This window comes from Notamacropus eugenii, chromosome 3 (genome assembly GCF_028372415.1).
Source record: "Notamacropus eugenii isolate mMacEug1 chromosome 3, mMacEug1.pri_v2, whole genome shotgun sequence".
Lineage (NCBI taxonomy): Eukaryota > Metazoa > Chordata > Mammalia > Diprotodontia > Macropodidae > Notamacropus > Notamacropus eugenii.
In genome coordinates, this window is record NC_092874.1 from 290,440,765 (window position 1) to 290,457,751 (window position 16,987).

The 16,987-nt window shown below is 40.9% G+C and overlaps 1 long non-coding RNA gene across 6 annotated transcripts in view; it reads right to left on the minus strand.

Annotated features, from left to right (window-relative positions):
• LOC140534628 (uncharacterized) overlaps positions 1 to 16,349 on the minus strand; it is a 153,471-nt gene extending 137,122 nt beyond the window's left edge. For all 6 annotated transcript variants that reach the window (XR_011977399.1, XR_011977396.1, XR_011977398.1 and 3 more), the window contains exons 1-2: positions 16,155 to 16,349; positions 13,829 to 14,185 (exon numbers count right to left, since the gene is read on the minus strand). This is a non-coding gene — a long non-coding RNA (uncharacterized lncRNA). The remainder of the gene's footprint in view (positions 1 to 13,828; positions 14,186 to 16,154) is intronic.
• Positions 16,350 to 16,987: the final 638 nt, after the last annotated feature.

Genomic DNA, 16,987 nt, shown 5'->3' on the forward strand with positions numbered 1-16,987 from the left:
GGGGGAGAGAGAAGGTGGGAAGAGAGGGAGGAGGAAGAGATGGAGAGACAGGTGAGAGAAGAGAGAGAAAGGAGAGAAGAAAAATAAAGAGAAGAGAGGTGGAAGAAAAGAGAGGAAAGAGAGAAAAAAGGAGAGAGGAGAAGAAGAGAGAGCAAAAGGGAGAAGAGAGAGAAAGGAAGAAAAGAGAGAAAGGGGAGGAGAGAGAGGCAACAGAGGAAAGGGAGACAAAGGTGGGAGAAAGGGAAAAGAATAATAAAAAGAAAAGTGAAGAGACATAAGGTTGAGGAAGAAAGGGAAACGAAGGTGATAGAGATGGGAAGGAGAGGGAGAGAACCAGAGTAGGCATGAGAGAGTTGGTATGCAGATGAATGTTCTTTTTTCATAAGAACGGCTTCCCTGGATACTTGCTTTACAGATAGTGTCCTGGTCCTCCAGGTTAGAAGTTTCTCTAACTGGGAGTCTAACTATCTGGAAAATGTTCTAATCTGTTGAGCAGAATGGGTAAGCCCCAAATGCTCCTTACATTCAAGGTTGAGCCTTGATAAGTCAACGAGCATGTCCCCTTAACATTTGTGTAGTAGCTCTTTTCAAATAGCTTATGACTACTGAGCCTGCTGCTCTGAGCCCTCAGCAAGGAAATGGACTCACTTGAATTTCCTTTAAGGCATTTAGAGAACAGGAAATTGAAAAAACTTCTTCACCGGCAAAATTAATGCTCCCAGCATAAGAAAGGGAAAAGTCAAATAGGAAAAAACAAAACAAAACCTTGGTATCCAATATATCTGATAAGGGTTTGGTATCTTAGATGCAAACAGATATCAAATTTACATAGGACCAATAGCCATTTCCCAATAGATAAATGGTCAAAGGATATGGAAAAAACAAAACAAAACAACAAACCCGTTCTCAAAAGAACTGCAAAGTGTTCACAACCACATGAAAAAGTACTACAAATCACTAAGAAGAGAAACACAAATCAGAGCTGTGAGATTTTACCTCTGAAAATTGATGAAGATGACAAAAAAATGGCAACAATGTTGGAGTGATAGCACGCTAATACACTGTTGGTGAAGTTGTGCAATGAAAAACAATTTTGGAAAGCAACTTGGAATTAGGACAATAAAAGATAAAAAATGCCTATATACTTTGAACCAGAGACTCCATTACTGGGTTTATATTACAAGAAAGTCAATTATGATAAGAAGAAAGTCTCCATATACACTAGAATCTTATAGCAGCACTTTTTCACAATAGCAAAGAATCAGAAACAAGTGGATACTCATTGATTGGGGAATGGCCAAACAAATGGCAGTACATGAATGTGATGGAATATGACTAAGCTGTCAGAAATAACAAATATTATGAATGCAGAGAAACATGGAAAGATCTCTAAGAGCTGAAACATAGTGATGAAAATAGAGCCAAGAAAAGTGCATATATATATATATATATATATGTATGTATGTATGTATGTATGTGTGTATTGAAAAAATGTAAATGGAGATCACTGCCAAAATATTGAAAGTTAATGTTAAAAATCATAAGGAATAAGAACGGCTGAAAAGAGATGTAAGAAGACATTGTCTTCTTCCTAAGACTTTACATAGGTGGGAGGTCCACAATTATTGAACATAGTATATATTTTCAGACTTTGTTGATGTATTACATTATACTGATATCCCCCCTCCTCTATTTTTAGTCTAAAAACACTATTTGTTGTATGGGATGGCTCTGGGTTGGGGGGGAGGGAGTGATACTCAGAAAAATTATAGAGATGCTAAAAAGTACAACAGAAATCAATAAAAACTTATTTAAAACAAAAGAGAACCATGGAAGGCAATGGTAGGCATCAGGCAGCTGCAGCACAGGGTAGATGATGACATCCCTCCAAGGTGCTGTAAAGACAAACCTAATCAGTCATCAAGCAAGCAGAAATTACTGAATGCCTGTTGTGCTAGTACAAATAATGAGTACAAAGAATTACACAATACCTACTCACAAAGAGCTTACAAGTCTAATCAGAGAGGCAAGTACATATAAAATGCATATATACATATATATATATGAATACATACATACACACATAAGATACAGATAGAGTGAGTAAATACAAATATATCCAAAATATTTATGTACTTAGTAGTTTGGGAGGGAGGACAGAAGCAGTGGGAAGGATCAGAAAAGGTTTCACACAGAAGATGGTGGCTGAGTTGCACCTCAAAGGAAGAAAAGGACTCTGGAGGGAAGGAGGGAATACATTTGAGAGGCATCTCTAGAAAAGCAATGAGCCATCTGAAGACGTAAGGAATTCCTCATCATTGGCGATCTGTAAGAGATTTCTTATCTACTCACTCCCACCAGCTTTTTTCTTTCCCCATTTAATGTAATCTGACAGGTACATTATGATGATTAAAAAATAATTCCACAAGTGTCCATTATGCACTCACTGTGTGCCAGGCACTGTGCTAGGCATTGGAGATCAATAAATTAATGAAAATACATTTATGAAACTCCTATGTGCCAGGCACCGGGCTAGGCATTGAAGAGTGATACACCAACTGACACATTCATTAAGCACTTGAGCTATGCTAGACTCTGTGTTAGGCACTGAAGGTCAACCAGTCATTCCTCACACCTTTATGAAGTTCTTATTGCCAGGCACAGTGCTAGGCATTGGAGATCAATAAATAAATGAACACACATTTATGAAGCTCCTATGTGCCAGGCACTGGACTAGGCTTTGGAGATCCGTCGATCACTCTCTGCCAGGTACTGTGATAGGTGATGAACAAAGACAGTCCTTGCTCTCAAGGAGCTTACAATCTATGGAAATAGTGGATGAGAAAGTTTGGCATGCTAAAATTCACCATACAAATATTAGAGTTGGGCAGAGCCTTGGAGATCACTGGGTCTTATCTCCCTCCCAGTGGTGGAATGCATCCGTCTCTTGACAGACAATCATCTAGTTAAAAAGAATTTAGCCACTTTGGAGGAGGAAGAGACTTGAGAGATCATCCAAAGTCCTGGACTTATCATTTAAATCAATCATTCAACCAACAAACATATATTAAATGCCTATGGGGTGCCAGGTACTGTGTTACAGATCAATAAACTGATGAACAGAGAGGGGGAGTGAGTTCCCTAAGGTCACACAGTTATAAATTAGCAGAGTCAGTATTAGAATTTCTGCCTCTTCCCTCCTGGTTCGCCACCTTATCCCCAACATGCAGTCTAACTTTCTTTTCTTACATAGCCAATATGGTAAATGGAAGTCTCATCCCAGAGAAAAGGAGAGCTGCCTAGCCTTAGGACTCCACAGCACAGCTGGTTCCTGGCAAGACTTTGCCCATTTTGGGAAAGCTAATTTGCAAAAACTTCCCAGGCTGCACTTCTGCCATTTGAGTGGAATTAGGAGAATCCCCTAAACACAGATTCCAGGGGTTTAGTTAAAGCATTAACATCATTGCTACAAAGCAATAGCCAAGGTCTGCTTTCCCTGGCAGCTGGGGTCCAGATTTATGGGTTTTAATTTTCAAGGCCTTAGGGCTGGAGTTGGGATGATTGATGACTCTCATTAGGACTGGTACAGCCGCTCCCTTGATGTTGAGGGAGAGAAAGAAATCATACTTGCAACGGGGTCTATGCTGACAAGAGATTATGATGACCTTGGGGAATCTCATCTAATGACTTCAAAAGACTTTCCCAAAATGAAAAAAAAAAAAAAAAACAATCAGCTGTGATGCTGGGTCCTGGAACACTGCATCTCAGAGATGGGAGGAAGATCAGAGGTCATAGGATGACAGGGTCCTAGACCTACAGCCAGCCAGAAAGGGCTTCGAGGGGTCATCTAGTCCAAGCCTTTTATTTACAGAGAAGGCGGCTGAGGCCCAAGGAGATAAGGAGTTAGGTCACAAAAAGTTAGATTTACTTAGTTCATCTCAAGCCTGAATGAGAATTCCTGATATAATATCCTTAATATTATACGGGATTGGGGCAGTTATCGTTCTGTTCTACTGAGCCTCTACAACGATAAGGAGCTCACTACCCATGAAGACAATCAACTTTACTTTCAGGGAGTAATTTGTTCACAAGTTGTGTTTTTCCTCCTATCAAGTCAAATTCTGTCTCCCTTGCCTTGTACTCATAAGTTCTAGTTTAACTCGCTCAGACCAAGCAGGGCATGTTTTAACCCCTCTTTTACACAATAGTCAAATACTCAAAAGAACTCTTGTTCATTTACCATCTACAAGTCTTTTTTCCCCAGGTTAAATAAATATTCCCACTTTCTTCAGCTGATCATCACGCAACATGGTCTATAGTCTTGTCTGTTCTCCTTTTGGAGAATCTCCAGATTGTCACTGTCCTTTCTGAAACATAGGACATAGAACCAGACAGAACACTCCCTCTGTTGCCTAACCATGGCTAAAGGCAGTGACAATATCAACAAACCAGTTTTGGACACAGAATCTCTCTTGATGGAGATGAAAGTTATATTAAAATTTTTTTCAGGCAATCATATCACAACATTGACATACTGAGCATACAGTTCACTAAGACCTCCAGATTTCATTTCATATAGACTGCTGTCCAGTCTTACCCATCTTAGGATCATAGATTTTAGGTTTGGAAGGGAATTTTGAGTTCATCTAACCTAGCCTGTTTATTTTAAAAATGAGGGAAGCAAGAGCTAGAGAGGAAGTATCTTGACCAAGATTACACAGCTAGAAAACAGAAATCCAAGATCTGATATCTAGACATTTGATTTAATTCCTATGCAGTCTGGAATGTCATGTCACTAAAAAGTACGTATTGAGACCATTGTGTTAAGAAAGCTCCCTTCAATGCACCCCATGGAGCTTTCTACCTTGTTTCCCTGTAGGGCCAGATAAGACCAGAGAATAATTGTCTTGGGTGGGAGGGAGAATTCTTGGTCGGTTGTCTGACCCAGGCAAGACTGAGTTCTCTTTTCACTTTTTGTTTGTGTTTTGAACATCTTTTTTGTTTCCCTTACAATTAAGCTTAAATCCCTCTCTTTGCAATCTCCCCTCAATCCTTTGCTCTTAGTTTTGACCTCTGAGGTCAGCAGCACCAGGGTAATCCCTCTTCCATATGACAGACAGCTCTTCAAATAACTTCAAGGGAGCCCTCATGTCTCCTCTGAACCTTTCCTTCTCCAAGGGAAGATCCTCAGTTCCTTCAAAGGAAATGGCCCTTTGACACTGGCTTTGTGCAAAGGATACCCTGTTCTTAAGTCGTGGATCAGGCCAGGTAGGCCAACAGAAAACAAAAGAGCAGAGGTATGATGAGTCATCATAAGCAGTCATTTAATCAGTGCTCTACTAGTGACAAAATGGATGAAAAATTCAGAGCCATCTGAGATTCAAATTCAGTCTCCTGATGCTTAAAGGCTATATAATCTCGGGAAAGTCACTTAACATCTCCAAATCTCAGTTTCCTCATCTGTAAAATGAGTGGGTTGGAATATATCAGGGGTTCTTAAACTAGGGGTCTATAAAATGTAACAAATATTTTCATACTGCCAATTAAATTAGTCTCCTTTGATAACTTGTGTATTTTATTCTGTGCATTTAAAGACATGATTCTGAAAAAGGGTTTATAATGTTTATTGGATTGCCAAAGGGGTCTATGAAAATCTCTAAGGTCCCTTCCACCTTTAAATCTATGATCCTGTGATTCTCATAACCACCCAAGAAAAGTAGGAGGTGCATGGTTAAGGCAGATAGATAACATCTTAAGAGACTTTAAAGTACAGAGAAAGAAAGTGGCCAGAACAAACCATCACTGGGAAACATTAAGAACCAGAGAAGCAGAAACAAGATAGGTATGGGACCAGGTAACAGAACATTAACAATAAAGAGATGATCTGATTCTAAGGCAGTCTGATGCTTGGATTGCCTCACACTTTGAGGGGGTGGGAGTCATTAAATATAGCTGACTGAGGTCAAAGACATACAGGTCAGCCATTTTGGTGATTTCAAAGAACTGCAAACAAAATTAATGTCCATCAACTGAAAACTGGCTAAACAAAATATGGGACATGAAAATCATGGGATATTTCTATGCTATAAGAAATTACAAATATGAAGTATTCTGAGAAGTACTGGAAGATTTACATGAACTGATGAATGTGAAATAAGCAGAACTAGGGACACACTACATACAACTATAACACAAATGGAAAGAACAAAAAAACTGAAAATACACATTAAGCGATTACAGTGGCACAACTTGGCTCTGAAGAAGAGGTGAGTACATGCACCTTTCCCCCTTTATTGCAACAGTGGAGGGATATGGATGAGAAAAGATGTATGTGCTGTCAGACTCAGTTGCTGGCTTGCTTGGCTTTGCTCTGTTTTTCCCCATTTATTTTGGATTTTTTGTAACAGTGGATGGTTTGCTGGATATGGGGGGTGGTGGTACATGGAATTAGAAAATGATGATGATGCTAAAACAAAAGGAATTAATAAATTGTAATTTAAAGCATAGAAAACAACTCTCCTGTATTGCAGAAAGACGGTAGGATCAGACCCACTGGCCTGACGTCCAGGCACAATCAAAGAAACCACCTTAGTGGCTCATATGAGACTCCTGTATACCAGAAAGCCAAGTTACAATGATCTAGGGAGCATAGTAGTCTCTAGAATAATTAATAGCAACAATTGCGTTTGTCAAAAATTTCTGTGCGTGTATTAATGTTAACAAAATCTTTTCATATATCATCTTTTTAAATACCTACAAGAAGAATGTGATATAGGGGATAATATCACCCTGCCTCCCCTCCCCCCATTTTATAGATAAGGGCTTAGGGTCAATTGTCAGAGGTAGGACGTGAAATCCAAATCCTCTAATAACAAATCAAACAATCATTCCGCTGCATCATACTTCCTTTACCAAGGTCCAAGCGCTTACTCTTCAAAGTCTAACCAGTTGTTCCTATCTATCTTTACTACAATTACCACTCAGGAGACAAAATTCCAGATAAGAAGATAGCTCACTGAACAGCATAACTGGGGCAGAGACAGTTGCATGTCCTTCAGGAATTTTTCCACTAAGCTATAAAAATCTGATGAATTACCCCCTCTCCACTCTAAAGATCTGTCTGTGTAAAGACTTTCAGTCTAAATTGTTGTTTTGTGTTAAATCTATCAAACACTTGCTGATTAAAGATGTGGGACTGATTACCTGGAAATATGAGATTATACAATAATAGATTTATAGCTAGGTTATGCCTTAGACATGATCTAGCCTGACCTCAAATTTTAAAGTTTTTTAATGTAGAAAAATCCATTTACTCTCACCTCTACTCTCGACCTATTAAAAAAGAGGAAAAAAAAATCAAATATGTAAATTTCCTCCTTGATTGTGTTAAAAAAAATTTTTTTGGTCTAATTATGTATCACCTTCAGTTAGGATGTACAAAGCATGCTCCATCACTGGTCCTCTAAAATCAAAGATAGTCACTGTGTTGATCATATGTCTTATGAAAGAAGAAAATGGGGCCAAGAAGGATTATTTGATTTGTTACTGGTCATACAGGTAAATTTCAGAACCTGGATGTAAATTCTGGTTCTCTGATTCTAAGTTCACTATTCTTTTCACTCTGTCACATTAGTCACTGGATCTCCATTGACTAGAATTGGTGAAACACTGAAGAATTCCTAACCCCCAATACTTCCCCCACTCCTGTACTCAAGCTAGTACTGGTCATCTCAGAATCCGTCTTCATTTCCACTTACTTTTGTACAGTTCTAAAAAGTCCCCATTATTTTATGCTTGAAGTTAGCAGTTTCCCAGTGACTTACAGGGATGTAGCTTAATCTCCTCAGTCATCCATGGTCAAATCCCATTGGAGGATGGATTGCTTATCATTGGGATTGTTGTAGCTGGCTGATCTTACAGAAAGCTCATGTCATCTGTGGTGTTGGCTTTATTTTCAGAGAGTGGCACTTCATGAACTCTGGCCATACTCCTTCTCTGGAGAGGGTTGAGTATGTGAAAGTCATCCTAAAATGTATACGTAAGGTCTATACACAATACACATGTGGTCTGACCTGAGCATAGGATTGCATTATCATAACCCCTATTCTTTAAATGGCTTTCCAGGAATGGTATGATTTCATTATTTTCTTTGGCTACCATATCACTCTGTCAACTTATAACAACCATGTACTCTGCCCTAGATTGCGTGGTTTACAATCTTCTGACCTAATGTCTTAGAGGATAGCTATGCGTTAGTCTGGGATATGAAGGGTTATTAAAACACAGAATCTCAGGGCTGGAGGAAACCCTAGGGATCAAATATTCTACCTACTCAAAAAAAAAAATGCCAAAAACCAAAAAATACTTACCAACCCCAAAGAAGTTAAATAAAAGGTAAGTAGCTGTTTTCTATCAGTTCTCCATTATCATCTCAAGCACTCCCAGCAGTGGTTTCATTTAGTCTCTGAGTCTTCTCTTTTCTCAACTATAGTCCAAAACTGTTTTGGCCTTCCTAGTATCATGGTATGGCTCTACTGATTATCCCATCCCATTTAAAAGTAATTCCCTTTGTTAGGAGAGGTCACTTCTTGAATGAGTTAGTCAACCAGAACTTGGTGGGAACAAGGCCACCAAAGGTTGTTGGATCAATCAAAGGCATTGAGTGAGGGGCTCAGCTGTGGCCTGAGAAGTTTGTATAATAAGGAGGTATCTCAGAACCAAAGGAGTCCTGAGAACTTGGCAGTGGAGAGGAAGGAGTGGAGACATACAGACCTGAGCTAGTGAGAACCTCAGAAACAGAAAGAGAAAGCTAGGACTGAGTGTTGTCACAGAAGGGTGATATGGAGAAGGATGATTAGTTTTATAGATGTCTCTGAGTGGAAGTCTCAAGACAATGCTACCAATTGTGCCTGCTAACTAAACAAATGAGAGACATTCCAAAAAAAAAGAAGAATAAAAAAATAAAAAGTCTGCCCTTTTTCCAAATGTCCTCTCCAATGCCTATCAAGAGACATTGAAATTTAATATTTTTCTTTGTTAACCCAAATGTTTCTCATAAACCAAATTTTGCCTTAGCTGAAAGAAACAAGGAGTTAATTAGAGATAGATATTCATGTAAAGTAAAGCAGAGAATTAAACCTTTGACAATTTTTTTCTAACTGAGGGCTCAGAGCAATTGGGATCACGTTTCTAATTTTTCATCTAAAAATCTCCCTAAAGTAGCGCAAGACAGAACAACATGGACACGAGAGACCATTATATTGCCTCTAAGCATAAAAGAACTAATTATTGTGACACTTAGCATTCTGAGCTTTAGTATAACTGACGTTATTCTTATGGAATCATGTCATGATTTTGTATTCTTCCTCAGTTAATGACCCTTCTTTCTCTCTTTACTTCGTTAAAAAAAAAAAAAAAAAGTAAATTGGTCATTGAATTTACCTGTGAAATCTAAATCAATCTGTTAAAAACTTCCCCATTTCTTCCTTAACAGACATGTTTCTCTTTGTGTCTTCAGAATTTCCATCTCTCCTGAGCTGACTTACTAATAAAAATTTATTCCATGATTCTCCCTTTGAGAACCCTTTAAAATCTCTCCCTAGATCTAGGATGCGTGACAGGCTGTGCCCATCTTTCCAAAGGAGTTTTTCAGTTGGGACACAACCTTAGATGCATGATTTGTCTGGGTCACGTGTGTTTACTCTCCCACATGTTTTCCTAAGCTATATGGGTTCTTTCTGTAGGTTTCTTCTTCCACCAGGGTTGTGGAAATCTGTAGAAGAGTGCGCTCATGTGTGTATGGGGGTGTGTGCGAGGATTTTCCTTGTTATTTACCTAGTGTTTTTAAAATTAGATGCCTTCTGTTCTGAATTAATGCATCTTCTGGTTTCATGTGGTAATAATAGATAGTACTCTTATAGTAATTTACATTTTGTACAGTACTTTACAGATATTATATCTCATTTAGTTCTTATAGCAACCCTATGAAATAGGTGCTACTATTGTCACCCCAGTATACGAGACTGAGGTAAGTTACATGACTTACATAGGGGCACATAGCTAGTAAGTGACGGGCAGAATTTGAACTCAAAATCCAAATCTGGTGTTCTATCCACTATGTTCTATTGCCTGGTAAAAGATTCGTTAGGGATTTGTCAGCTGTGATTTTAAATTTTCAATTTTTGAATGTTGAAGTTGACTCAAAGTGTACCTTGAACCTGGGTATGTATATCTTCAAGGGCTCACATATGAGGTGGTTATGGGGTAGAATTATTATATTAAAGGATGCTGTTGAATAAGTGGAGTATACCAGAGAAGAAAAGGAGTGAAATAAAAGGGACTTCCCCAGAGTACAGGAAATGAAGCTAATAAGGTAGTATGTGTCCTGTTGCTAAATGCAGACCATCTTATCATCTGTTGTTACCCAAAGCCACCTTCCTAGAGCTTACAAAGGGTAGAGAACAGACTGGGATCTTCCCACAGTTGCCAAGGGGCACCCTAGGGAGTAAATGAGAAAGTTTACAGTTAGAGCTTGGGGTGCCATAAACCTTAGAGGGAAGAAACTGCCCTCAGTTTGGGGTTCTGGTTATTAGGCAGTGTTTGGCTCAGCGTTACTGCATTTACTCATGAGAGATAGCTTGGGGGAAACCAAGTCAAGAGACTTGAGTTTGGCCACTAACCTAATACCTTCTTCTTTTAGATTGCATTTGTCTAATCAGTGGGCATCTTATATATTCCCATTTACTTAAGTGCTGTCTCCCTCATTAGATGATAAGCTCTTTGAAGGTAGGGACTGTTTGTCATACTGGGTTGTTTGCCCTTTTTGGTATCCCCAGGATTTAGCAGCATTTCTGACACAGCCAGCACTTAATAGAAACCTGCTAGTTGACTGATGGACTAACTAGAGGTGGGTAGGGGGAGGTAGAAGAGATCTCAGTGGTCATCCAATCCAATCCCCTCATTTTAAGGACATTTCCTCTGGGGGAGTCCCTTTTATTTCCAAAGGAGTGCCTCTCTGGTACACTCCACTTACCCAAGGGCATCCTTTAATATAATAATGATACCCCATATCTGCCTCAAAGGTAAGCTCCCAAATATACACACCCAGGCTCAAGGGACATTTTGACTTAGCTTCAAAATTCCAAAATTCAAGTTTCAAAATCACAACTGACAAGACCCTCATGAATCTTTTTACCAGGCAATAGAGCACGGTGGATAGAACTGCAGATTTGGATTTTGTGTTCAAATTCTGCCCTCACTTACCAGCTGTGTGACCCTGGGCAAGTCATATAACTTCCCTCAGCATCAGTTTCCTCATTTATATAATGGGGTGATAAGGAGTTGAGAGCCATAGACTGACTGATTTGTCCAGCATCATACAGGTAAGTAAGTGGCATGGCAGGGATTTGAACTCAGGTCTACAGATTCTAAAGTCAGAAATCTTTCTGCTTTGCGATACTATCTTAAGCCTCAGCTTTTTTTCATTTGTTCAGCATTTATTAAGCATCTCATATGTAGCTAATATAGCAACTTATATTTATATAGCACCTCCTATGAGCTAGGCACTGTGCTAAACTCTTTACAATTAGTATCTCAGTTGATCTTCATGACAACTCTGGGAGGTAGGTGCTGTTTTTATTCTCATTTTACAGATGAGGTAACTGAGGCAAACAGGGGTTAAGTGATATGCCCAGGGCCACTCAGCTAGTAAGTGTCTGAGGCTGAATTTGAACTCAGGTCTTCCTGATTCCAAGTTCCACATTGTCTTTATTATGCTACAATGTGCACCACACATTGTACCAGACATAGGGAAATATAAGAACAAAAACCAAAGGGTTACTGCTTGGGTTCTAAAATGGAAATGATAATATTTGTATCAAAGGCATCACAGGAAGAGATTTAGAAGGACAATTCAGCCTAGAGCCAGAGGATCTGCATTCAAATTTAGCCTAAATCACTTATTTGAACCTGAGATCAAATGTGGCTTCCATCACTTACTAGTTGTGTGCTCTTGGACAAGTCAATTAGCCTACTTGCCTCAGTTTTCTCAACTGTTAAATGGGACAATACTAGCATCTGCCTTGTAGGGTAAGGTCAAATGAGGATCCAATGAGATAATAATTGTAAAGTGCCGTATAAACACTGCTGCCATCATCATCATCATCATCATCATCAATTTCGGGCGCGTCACTTCTTTCTCTGGGTTTCAGTTCCTTTGCTATAAAATAAGGAGTTAGATTGGAAGGTTTTTTAGACCCTTTTCCGCAGAGGTAAGAGGATCACAGTTTGAGAGCTGGAAGAGACTTTAGTCCAACCACCTCATTTTATAGATGAAGACGCTGCAGCCCCAAAGAATTTCAGCAGCATGTCCATGGTCATACAGGTTATAAGCATTGGAGGCTGGATTTGAACCCAGGCCCTTTGACTTTAGAGCTAGTGATCTTTTCATTGTGCCACCATGACCATACACATATCATTTCAAACCTCAGGGAGGAATGGGTGTAAAACATGGAGAAAGGAGTTTCTGTCTCATAATTATTAAAATGAAAAATCCCCCGACAGCTAGGTGGCAGCATGGATAGAAAACTAGGTTGGGGTCAGGAAGACTTGTTAAAATCTAACATTAAAAACAGATGGGTGACCCTGGGCAAGTCACCTAATCTCTTTCAGCCTCAGTTTCCTCAACTGTAAAATGGGAATAATATCATCTGTTTTCTAAGATTGTTATGAGGCTCAAATGAGATTTCATACATATATACATGCACATATATATATACACATATATAGAGATACAGATATATATAGATATAGATATATACCTATGTATACAAAACATTCATTTGTTGATTTCAAGAGCACTAAGCACACTGCCTGGCACAGAGTAGGCACTATATAAAATGAAAAATTCCAAAGTTAATGCTAAGGGCAACAAATCCCACTTTTCTTTGTACAAAGTTATCAACCATATTTCCCAGGTTTTCTGTGGCAGGTTAGTGGAGTGGAAAGAACTCTGAGACTAGTCAAAAAATGTTGGCTCAAGTCCAGCTGTGGTGCCACAGATGAGCTGGGTGACCAGATGTGTGCCAGTTCAACTTCTAGGGCTCAGCTACTTTTAGTGTAAAAAATACAGAAAGAAGGAGGTAGAGGGGGAGAAAAGGAGAGGGAAGGTGGAAGAGGAGGATGGGGAGACGGGAAGAAAAGGAGAGAGAGATGAGAGAAGAGGAAAAGAGAAATAGAGGGGGAGAAAGGGAGAGGGATAGAGATGAAGGGAGAAAGAGGAGGGAAAGGGGAAGGAGGAGGAGAGAGAATAGAAGGAGGGAGGAGAGGGAGAGAAAAGGGGAGAAAGAGAGAGAGAGAAGAGAGAAAGACAGAGGGAGGAAGAGAGGGAAAGGGGAGGGAGAGAAGAAGGAGGAAGAAAGGGAGGAGGAGAAAGAAGAGGAGGGAGGCAGAGGAGGAGGAGAGAGAGGGAGGGAGGGATATGTGGGAGAAAGGAGGAGAGAGAGTGGTAGAAAAAGAAGAGGGAAAGAGAAAGGAAGAGGAGATGGGGGATGAAGGTAAGGAAAGAGGAGAAAGAAGGGGAGAGGGGAAAAGAAAGAAGGAGGGAAGAAGAGAGAAGGGGGAGAAAAAGAAAAAACCAGGAAGGGAGGTGGGGAGGGAAGAATGGAGGGAGAGAAAGAGAGAGGAAGGAGGGAGAGAGAGATTAGATAATTTCTGAGGTTCTTTCTGGTTCAAAATCCTGTGCCCAGACATTTGGCACTTCTCTCCCTGCCACCCCCCCACCCCCCAATCAGGATGTCCTATTTATGACTGTGTCTCATTTTGGTCTTACCTTTCTTTCCAATTCTTTTTTCCTCCCTTTCTTTTTCCTCCTGGGGCCTTCACTGTCTCCAGAGTTTTTCTTATTAATGTAGAGTCTCTGGGCTAGAAATTCCCAGAGGGCTTTGCAATGTGCTTTGACTTTGGCTAGGCTTAGTCAGAAAATCTCCCAAGAGCAGCCTCCAAGGCCAAAAGACAGACAGATACCCTCGGAATGAGAGCGCCCTCAAATGTTGCTGTTGAGGAGAAGAAGCAGGCAGGATGTGCATCCACTCTCTATACAAGGAAAGAGGACTGGGAGAAAGTCGCTGCTCGACTTAAGCTGTGTGACCTTGGAAGTTGCTGTACCTCTTTGGGCCTTGATTTCCTCCTGGGCAAAAATGAAAGGGTTGGAATTAAGGAATCCTACTAGAACTGCAGGACTATGCTATGTACTTCAGAATATACCTATTAAATATTCATTTATTATAGAAATAAATGAAAAATTTCTGGTACTCTTAAAATAACTCAAGGATTAAAAAAAACAAGCACAGGATCATAGGACAAGGTTTGAAAAGCTCCTTTGATCCTCAGGACAGCCCTGGGGGATATGGGAGATTATCATTCATTCCCATTTTATGGATGAGGAAACTGAGGTTGAAGAGTGATGAAGAGACCAGAGAGGTGCTCAGGGTTATACTTATTAAGTATCTGTGGTAGGATTTGAACTCAGATTCTCTTGACTTGAAGGCTGATTCTCTCTCCACTATGCCCCCTTCCCTCTTCCCTCATTCTAAAAAGAAAGAAATGGAGGCCTGGTCAAGCATCACGCAGGCAGGCCCCTCAGACCTTTTCTCCAGCCACTATTCCATGCTGCCTTTACACTACCGGTATATTTTACAGATGAGGAAACTGAGTCTCCGAGAGGTAGCAGCTTCTTCGTGGTCATACAGCCAGTAAGATGCTGCTCAGATCTTTTGGGTTCAGAATACTAGCCCCCAAGCCAGGCTGCAGCTGAGTAAAGGAAGCAGCCAGAGCGGAGGCTTGCCTGGAGGATGGTTGCCTGCACACTGGGCTGTATCACCACCCACATTCTCCCCCTCCAAAGCTTCTTAGTGGCACATCTCAGAAGGCTGGGCCCCAGCCAAGCAGCAGTAATTCTCCCTCAAGGCAGAGACAATGATCCTGAGTGCTGGATGCCTCGTGAAAAGCCCAGGCAGACCTCAGGAGCAGGAGCAGAAATCTCCCCCACTTTGGAATAGAGAGCCCCCAGAACCATCCTCCAACTTCCTTGGTCCCAAAGAGCCTGGCATCATGCCCAAACTGTCACACTCAGACAACAAAGGGATTTTTCAGCCCCTAGAACTGAGGCTGCTGCTGCTGCAGCAAGCCTCTGCCTCCGCCTCCTTTTCTCCGCCGCCATCCCTCTCCCTCCCTCCCCAGTTCCTGCAGGAAACAGCAGTGCACCAGCCTGTGGATGGAAGTCTCAGCCGCATAGAGAATGCTGCTGAAGGTAAAGCCTGCCCACTTTCAAAGGGACCACTTGGGCTCTCCTCCAAGTTTCTTCCTTTTTTTCTCCTCTTTCCCTGTACCAGAAAACCCAGGGACGCCCATGGCAGGACACCTGCCTGGTTCAGGCCCCACCATCTCAAAGAGAAGAAGCAAAATCCCCTAAAGAGCCCCCCTCCCCGATTTCCAACAGCTAACATGAGCATGAATCACTCACTGCTCCAAGGTCTGTCCCTCATTGATCAGGCAGAGAGTGGATAGATCAGGGCGTCAGACACCTAAATGTTATTATCCATCTATTTACCTCGTAAGATCCTAGGTCTAGAGCTGGAAGGGACCCCAGAAGCCATCAATCCATCTCGTTTATTTATAAGTAAAGAAACTCGGCTCAATGAGATTGTAAGTTTCAGAGGACCACACAGCTGTGTCAGAGGCAGACTATGAAACAAGATATTCCTGACACCAAATCTAACAATCTAGGCTTTATGGACCCAGATAAGTAATTTAAACTTAGCCTCAGTTTCCTTATCTCTAAAATGGGGATGAAAATAGTAATATCTACCTCACAATATTGTTACAAGGATTAAATGCGATAACTTCAAAAATACAGATAAATGTTGACTAACTAACTGAGGTTGAGGGTAGGTGGGTGGTAAGGGGAGAAGCCCCTTCTATAGCTAAATAGAAGGGTAACAGATTATTTCAGACGTTGGGCCAGCTATTTCCAAGCTAAGTATGGGCAATCACTTCCCCAGACTGAGCTTTATATTTCCTCTTCTGTTAAAATGAGGAGTCCCCAAAGTCCCTCCCAGCTCTAGAGTCTAGGGTGAGAATTTAAATAATATACTTACATGATCTTTGATCCAGGCAGCCCCAGATGATTCACCTTGAGTAAATATTGGGCCCATTTTACAGGAAAGCAAAGTCTGAAGGATAGGGAGGGAGATCTTGTCTTAGGGAGTCAGGCAGGGTAGGCAACAGAGGAACTCAGAGGCTTTAGAGACCTCACGTTGTGTTTCTGGTCTTGGAGTAAAATGCTGCCTCATTCCATCCCCTTTCCCTCCCCTTTCCCTTCCCCCTTCCCCCAGCCACCGCTGGTTCTCTGGAGAACAGCCTAGCCCCATTGGATGAGTCAGTCCCTGGCCAAACCCCTCATTTATGCCACCCTCCCCCTCCCAAGCTTCTCTCCTCCCTCCTCCTGCTCAGGCAGGACAACTCAGCATCTTTCTTTCTGGCTTTTTGTTTGGCCTTCCAAGCAGTGCAAAAGACATGCAGTCAGGGAAAAGAATTCTAGAGGGAGTGCTACTATTGTCACTACCCAGGAGAGCCAAAGTTAATTAGTGGAAGCAGAAAAGGATGACCAAAGCCTTGGAGTTGGGAGTTTAGGGCAGTAGAAAAGTATTTTTCTTAGATCCAGAAGATTCAGGTTTAACCTTTGACATGTACTGTGTGGCCTTGGGCAAGTCACTGCTGTGTGTGTGTGTGTGTGTATGTGTAACACAACCTAACCTGTCATCTGGTATCTTCTTTTTTTAATTTTTTAAAAATATCTAATTCCTAAGCTCTATTCTTTTTATATTGCTAAGAAAAAACTGGTCCTGTCAGCACCATGAGGCAAAGTGACCATCACTCCACCCTAGTTATGGCTCTCCTTGTACCTCTCAGTTCACAATGCTGATGAGTG